This window comes from Cricetulus griseus, chromosome 3, assembly GCF_003668045.3.
Source record: "Cricetulus griseus strain 17A/GY chromosome 3, alternate assembly CriGri-PICRH-1.0, whole genome shotgun sequence".
Classification (NCBI taxonomy): Eukaryota; Metazoa; Chordata; class Mammalia; order Rodentia; family Cricetidae; genus Cricetulus; species Cricetulus griseus.
In genome coordinates this window covers 140,226,809-140,234,783 of record NC_048596.1, presented here as the reverse complement: position 1 = coordinate 140,234,783, position 7,975 = coordinate 140,226,809, and positions in this window count along the sequence as shown.

The window sequence follows — 7,975 nt, the reverse complement described above, 5'->3', positions numbered from 1 at the left end:
TGTCACGAAAAATAAACAACTTCCATGGCATCAGGGGCACAGAAACAAGTGGGCAGTGCTCCCCAACACATTGGTTCTTAGTATCCATTGCATTTTGAATCCTTAGTTATAATTCCTGAGCCTCCCACGGGCTCAGAATGCCCATTACAGCAATTATCTTAAATATACAAGAAATTAAAGTGAGATTTTAGAATGTTTATTTTATTTAAAAATAATTTTACACAGTAGCTCAAAATAACTGCACATTAAAGAACTTTGGTGAGATGAGAGGGCTCAGGCTCTCTCTTAGGAAAGCTCTTCAGTAGAATGGAATTCTTGTATCTCCTGTCTCAGTGTGTTGCATGCTGTTCTTGACCAAAATATTAAAAACCAGTGTAGCTTCACAGAAATATATATTGGGGAAAGTAGAAGGAAATTTTATTTCCTTTCTTTTTAGATGGGGTCTGAGTCAAGTTGACCCAAGTTAACTTTGAGTCTTCAATTGTCCTGTCTTAGTATCTAAAGCAGAAATTCCAGATGAAAGCCACCATGCTTAGCAGATACTCAGATTTTAACAGGCTTTATCTTTGATAAATGTTAATATTCTTGGGTAACATTCCAGAATTGTGCACTGATAGCATCTCTTTTTTCTCGGCTTTACTGAGGAAGAGAACTGCCAAGTAACACTTGTGCCTATGTAAGATTCTTGATGAGCTTTGATGATGTAAGCCACACTGTGACACAATTGTCGCAGTCAGCTGGATGGACACCAAGTACTTTCTGTATGTTAATCCGTGTAGTAAGGACATTTAAGATGTACTGTCTTAGAAAACAACTGGTGATTTCTTAAATTCAAGTTACAGTGTAGAATGTGACTATATCAACAATATTTATTTCATGACTTTTTTTTTAAAATCTATTTCCTATTTCAACACCTATTCACGAGTCTCAGCGAAGTAAGAACAGGCATGAATTCCCAGTTTCCTGAAGACCACATTTTTTTAAAAAAATATTATATACAATATTACAATTCATGCTGAAAAAAATTGAGTGTTGATCCCTACAATCAGGTAGAAAGCATGAACTCTTGTTTGACTATGTTCAATGGGAATTCAGCACTAAGAATTGTCATAAAACCAGACAGGAGATAAAAGTAAATAAAAGATATACAATTTGGAAAGGAAAGGCAAAGCAGTAATATAATTAAACACACACACAAAACTTCAGAAAATCCTAAAGAATAATATATATCTGTGTGTACACACAGATATATATGCACACACACACACACACACACACACACACACACACACACACACACGCACGTATAGATTTTAATTATCAGCTTGTGTACTAACAATGAACACATAGGAACCAAACCTAAAGACGTATCACCATTTGCAGCTACCTAAGACAATGACATGTATACTGTCTTAGAGAAGGTTCACATGGCTCACAGAACCAGAGTATATAGTCCATCACAGCAGGAAACCAAGGCAAGAGCTTTGAAGCAACTGATCACATTGCATCCACAGTTAGGAAGCAGCGAGAAATTAACAAGTAGGACCAGGCCAGAGATCCTCAAGGCTTGCCTCCTATGACTCACTTTCTTAGCAAGTCTTCACTTCCTAAAAGTTCCACCTTTACAAAACAGTACCATCCGCTGGACCTAAGTATTCAAACACATGAGCCTATAGGGTGTGTTGATATATTGTTCATGATTTATTTAAGCCATTGGAGATCAAAATAGCAAAGTGGCCATACAAGTTTGCTATAGAGCTGGGTGGTGCTGGTGCACACCTTTAATCTCAGGACTCAGGATGTAGAGGTAAACGGATCTCTGTTAGTTCAAGGCTACACTGACTACAGGAAATTGATCAATTTTCAAAAAAAAAAAAAGAAAAGAAAAGAAACAGCTCACACAAAGGTGATCTCAGCAGTTGGGATCACACAGCTTTAATCACAGCACTAGGGAGGTGGAGATAGGAGGATATGGCTGGGCAGAGAAAAGAATATAAACAAGGAGGAGACAGGAACTCAGAGCCTTTGCCTCTGAGGGTTTATAGAGATAGGATTGCCATTTCAGCTCTGTAGAGGTGAGATCTACTGGCTTGGCTGCTTTGCTTTTTTGGTCTTCTGCTTGAAGCTTGAACCCCAATATCTGTCTCTGGGTCTTTTATTTTTTGAGTTACAATAGGGTACATTTCATATTTAAGCCACAGCATACATGTCAAATTTTAACAAACATGAACCAGGTTTGTGTAACCAAACTACACATCATTGATGGAATTCATCGGAAAGAGCAAAACTGGAAAGATGTGCCCATGTATGGGAATCCTTAACATCATATATGCATTACTCTCAGATTGATAGGAAAACCTGAGGAATTTCTGTAAAATTACAAGTAATGTTTCCTAAATGAACTTAATAAAACTTATATCAAAAAGCAAAGGTATTTGAATAACTGAAACAATTTTGGAAGCAGAAAATAAGAATAAAAATGAGTATTTCATACCAGTTTTAATATTTTCTGTATGCCCTGGGACAATGTGTCCTGGTAATAAATAGATGCATAGATACCACACAGTAGAGAAAGCAGATGGTGTCCATGCATATATTACCTAATTGCTGTTCCCCAATGAGAAAATATAGATCCATGAAGAAAGGATGTCCTTGACAACAGGTGAAACCTAGTCCCTGGAAACCAGAAGGCAAATAATGAACCACAGGTTAGGCCCAACCCTGTGTACAGAAAGAAAGTACTTGACTTTATGAAATTTTACACTCCAAAAAACTAAAACACATTTCTAAAAAAATATAAAGACATCTAATCTAGGCTGGACAAAGCATTCTCACAGCTTTGTCTGGCAGCACAATTCATAAAAAGAACTATGATTAATTTGATTTCATCAAAATTTAAAATTTTCTCCACCCCTACCCACTATTTTTCTCCTTTTCTCCTGCCCCTCCTCTTCTAGTCCTCCTTCTCTTTTGTTTCCTCATCCTCCCCACCCTCTCCTTTTGCTGCTTCTCCTCCCCCTCCTCCTTTCATTTACTTTAGTAAGTCATGGTAGAAATAGTTTTTACAAGTCTTCATGAAAGCCATTTCCTCCTAAGTCTGTAGATACCCTATGTGTGAGTCCAGCAGGAACCATAGGCTGATCCCGATTTTCCTGGTTTTTGAGCCATTATCAAGTTGTCCTTGAACTCACCACAATCCTGTTAATTCAGCTTCTTAAGGGTTAGAATTGCTGGCATGATTCGGTACACCAGAATTTAGCAGCATTTGAAAAAAAAATAAGGAAATACACAGGAGAGTTTAAAATCTGTTTTATACAACTACCCACAGAAAATAAAAGATTATAAACTGCAAAATATGCTTAGATTGCATGAAAAAGTGGGGGGTTCAACTGGATAGCAAAAAACCCAAAACAAAACTTTCCAAACAACTACAAAAACAACACATACACACACACAAGCTAGCGGTGATGGCATGTGCCCAAGTTTTAAAAATGGGCATGAAAGTAAAAATAAAAGTAAGCCATGAGAGGAAATGGATGATTGCTACTATGAGTGAAAAAAAACAATTGAAAATTGTGAAATGTTAAAATAATAAGGAGCTATTATGAAACTAATCACATTATCAAATTATGTATTTTAAGTGAAAAGGATAGTTTTCAAAAAAAAACCAAAATTCTTATAACTGACACATTTAAAAAGCAAAACAAAAATGTGCCATAGTAACAAACCTGAGTCTGTAATTAAAATTTATAAAGAAAACAGTAGGTCTGGCACCTACCAAACATTTTCATTTTTAAAAGGTAAGAACTGGATTTTCATCCAGAAGACTGAACTAGGCCCCCTGAATGTGGGTGTCAGTTGGGGGCCCTGGGCAGTCTATGGAGTTACTGCTCATGGAACTAGTATTTATCCCTAGTGCAAGAACTGGCTTTTTGGAATCCACTCCCTATGTGGAGATACTTTTCTCAGCCTAGATACAGGGCAAAGGTCCTCAGTCCTGCCCCAAATAATGTGGCAGAATTTGATGATACCCCCACGGGAGGCCTCACCCTGTCTGAGGAGCGGATGGGGGTTGGGATGGAAAGATGGTGGGGGCAATGGGAGGACAGGAGGGATAGAGAACTGGGATTGGTATGTAAAATAAAATTGTTTTAAAAATAATAATTAAAAAGCCCAGTGTTTTTGTAGACTCTCCCAGAAAGAGAAATAAGAAAAAATTTCAACCTGTTTAAAACAAACTTATTACTGGGGGAAAAACAGGAAGAAAAATGATGAAGAAAAGTCCTGACCCCTGTCCTTAAAAATAGGAGTGCAAATGAGTGACATCATCACGGAGCACTCAATAATGCCATGACTAACTGAAGCTGATGTCAGGTCTCATCTAAGGTCAGCTAAACATTTGAAAATCCATTCTTATTACTCACTTATAATGCAGAAGAGAAATCTATATTCATTTTAGTAAATACAGAAAACGTTTAACATCCATTTGTAATCAAACACTATTGTGTGTAAAGTGCCAACTAAAGAACAATCAGAGATTCTCCAAGGATTCATGGTGTGCTTGGAAAGAGCAGCTTAAGGGTAGTGCCACACCAGAAGATATTCCACGCACATTCAAACAGGGAGGCAAACAGAGGGCTTTACTGATGAACAATGAGAAATTTATATGGGCCATTTAGATATAAAGTTGTTTGGCCAACATAATAAACAGCATTTGAGGAATAAATAATAATAATATTAATGAGGAATGTATCTAAAAGCAAAGTAGAGAAAAGTAGTCAACAGTCTTGTCCAACTGTGAACCCTGTGAACTACAATAACTACTGCCATGACAAGACATGTCCCCTGGTACAACAGGGGGCTTAAAGTGTTGTCAGAGTAACCACACACTTTCCAGTTGGATTTAAGGCCCTCTCCACAAGAGGGAACCCATCGTGGTAGCACTAACTGGTCCAAAACCCTATGGCTGGCTAGATCATAAGCCTTATGGAAGAACCTTGTACTATACTTTATTATTCATCATAATAAACACAATAATAAAATCAACAATCCTTCTATTTTCTTTTTTTTAGAACTAAAAAATTATGAGTAAGTGTATTGTCTGCATGTATAAATATGTACCACATGTGTGCCTGGTGCCTGTGGAGGCCAGAACAGGGTGTCAGATCCCATGGAACTGGAGATCAGAATGACAGGCACTTGGGAGCCACCATGTGGGTATTGGGAACAGATCCCAGGTCCTCTGCAACAGAAGCAGCAAGTTCTCTTAGCCACTGAGCCATCTCTTCAGTCCATATAGCCCGTATATGTTGTATCATTATACCAAGAGATTATTGCATCTTTCGAGTCTCATAAGAGAAGCTTCTCTTTGAAGTAGAAGCAACTAATACAGAAGCCCATGACTAGCCAACATGCAGAGAACAAAAGAGAGTCGGGAAGTACTCGGTTCTAAATGAAACATCTACATCTTACCTTTTCCTTCCAAAGTTCAGAGATTGTAACAGAAGAGGGAAATGGAAATATTGTAAGAGCCAGTTCCAGTGTATGTCTGACATGAAATAGCATATGCTGGTTATGACAGATCCATTGCCCAGATGAGCTCTCAACACCTAGGGTTGGATATGCAAGATCTGCACAAGGGCAGACCACTCAAAATCCCATCATGAATGGGAGGAAGCTCATGAAGTCCCATGTCATCTGAACACTCCATAGATGCACAAATTTTCAGCTCTGTTCTTGCAAAACAAGTTCAGTGAAACATTAAGACCATATGTACCAGCAGTGGCACACGTCTTTATTCCCAGCACTCGGGAGGCAGAGGCAGGTGGATCTCTTGTGAGTTTGAGACCAGCCTGATCTATGAGACCTAGTTCCATGACAGCCTCCAAAGCCACAGAGAAACCCTGTCTCGAAAACAACAACAACAACAACAACAAAAACAAACAAACAAAAACAGACCATATGCCATGAATAAGTTGCTTTCAAAAGGTCCAGGAATGCCAGGACGCTTCAAGAGATACAATGCAGTAAGGACAATACAGAGCAAAGATAGACACAAGGACAAGAAATATGTGACTCTCTAAGTAGATGTGGGAAAAATCAAGGACCTCGGTCCATTGGAATAGTTCATGCCTTTATTTTGTGGTGTTTACATGACTTATGGGTTTTGTTTCACATTCTTAGGATGTACACACTTTTATCTCTTGTGATTCTACAACAATGTAAGTGTTTAAAATATGTAACAACCACAATTGGAGTTCTGAAGGGTGTTCTTTTACATTTGCAAATCATCAGCACATCCTGACTATGGTTTTGACTCAGCCTCCCGAGTGCTGGCCCTGCACGTGTGGGGCCCCATGCTTACATCTTTTTAAAAGTCAGACAAGTACTACAGCATAAAAAAAAATGGTGTTAAAAGAGAAAGAAGAGATGGGTGCAGCGGTGAAATTCTGTAGTCACAACACTCATCTGGAAATCTGAGACAGGAGAAGTGTGAATCTGAGACCAGCCTCAGTGAAAAACATAACAAAAACCGACTCAAATAAAGTAGGTCTGAAGCTGTTGCTCAGTGGTAGAGCACCTTCACAGTCCAGGGAAGCCCTGGTTCAGTCCCATGAACCACCAAAATGGTAGGGTAAGGTTACCTACGAAAGACCACCTTACTGGACTTGCTTCTGTTTACCTCAGTGACTGGGCTTGCTACCCAGGCAGTGACTCAACTTGCTACCCAAACCCAGCACACTAAAGCCCCTGTGTCTAGATTTGTCCCAGAGACTACAGGTTTATTCCCACTGGGGCCTGGGCTAGAGTATATAAGAACTGTGAGCTGCCTTGGTGCTACTACATAAACAGAAAACAGTAATCAGAATCTTAAAATTGTGCTTTGTTTGAAGGCTAGTGAACTGGAAAGGCAAAGTAAAATCTGTCTTCCCAGGTCCTTTCGTCCATTAGTCTTTTCATAGAGAATCAGAGCCATCTATTCAAAGTTCTGACAACACGAAAATTAAATTGGAAATTGATAGCTAAAGTATTTCTAGAAATTTCCCTAATTATTGAAAGTGACCAGCATATTTCTATGTAATTAACATGTCAAAAAGAGAAATCGCAAAGCAAAACACTTAATTTAATAATAATGAAAATACAGTGTTAATACATGTGAGATAAAGATGCCGACCCCCTGGAACCAGTACAGGACACACCCAGACACCAAATTCTCAGTGCAGAGATTTACCACCCAGGAGGGGCAAGCTGGAGAAGGGAGGGGGCTGCAAAGGCGGTGGCAGCAGCAGTAGCAGCAGCAAGCAAGAAAGAAAGCCAAAGCAGATGTTTTTTGCAGGGGTGGGTTTTTGAGGAGGAAAATGAAAAATCTGTGTTTGGGTGAGTTGCTAAATCCTGATTCGTCACATTAGACATAATGAATTTTGATTGTCGAACCTTGGTGTTTTGTATCAACAATGAGTCAGTGGCCAAATAAGGGAACGAACCTTGGGGACTAGCTTTAGGAATGTAATTTAACAGATTAGCAGGAGGGAGAAGGGTACAAAGCAAAACCTGTTGGCACCACATTTGCCATGCTCAGGCCTGTGTTTGCTCTTCAGATTTCATATAGCTTAAACAAAACTAACTAAACATCTGCTAATAAAGAAAAGACCTAAAATCACTTTCCGAAGGCTGGGTACATAATTCATTGGTAGAGAAAGCATTTGGCAGGTGTGAGGTCTGGTCACTAACAAGCACCAATAACAACGATAAGTTTTAAAAAATAAAATAAATTCAATTTCATTGGAATTAACTTTAAGATGCTTGGTGTTTGTGTGCTTGTTTTGTTTTCATTTGCAAATTCTACATTTGTTGATCTTGTTTTCAAAAACCAGTGGCTGAGAAACAAATGAAGAGACAGTACAGCTAAGGGCAGAAATAAATAAATATAAAAATTAAGGCTAAATTGTTTCTGAGAAATTATTAATGGACACTG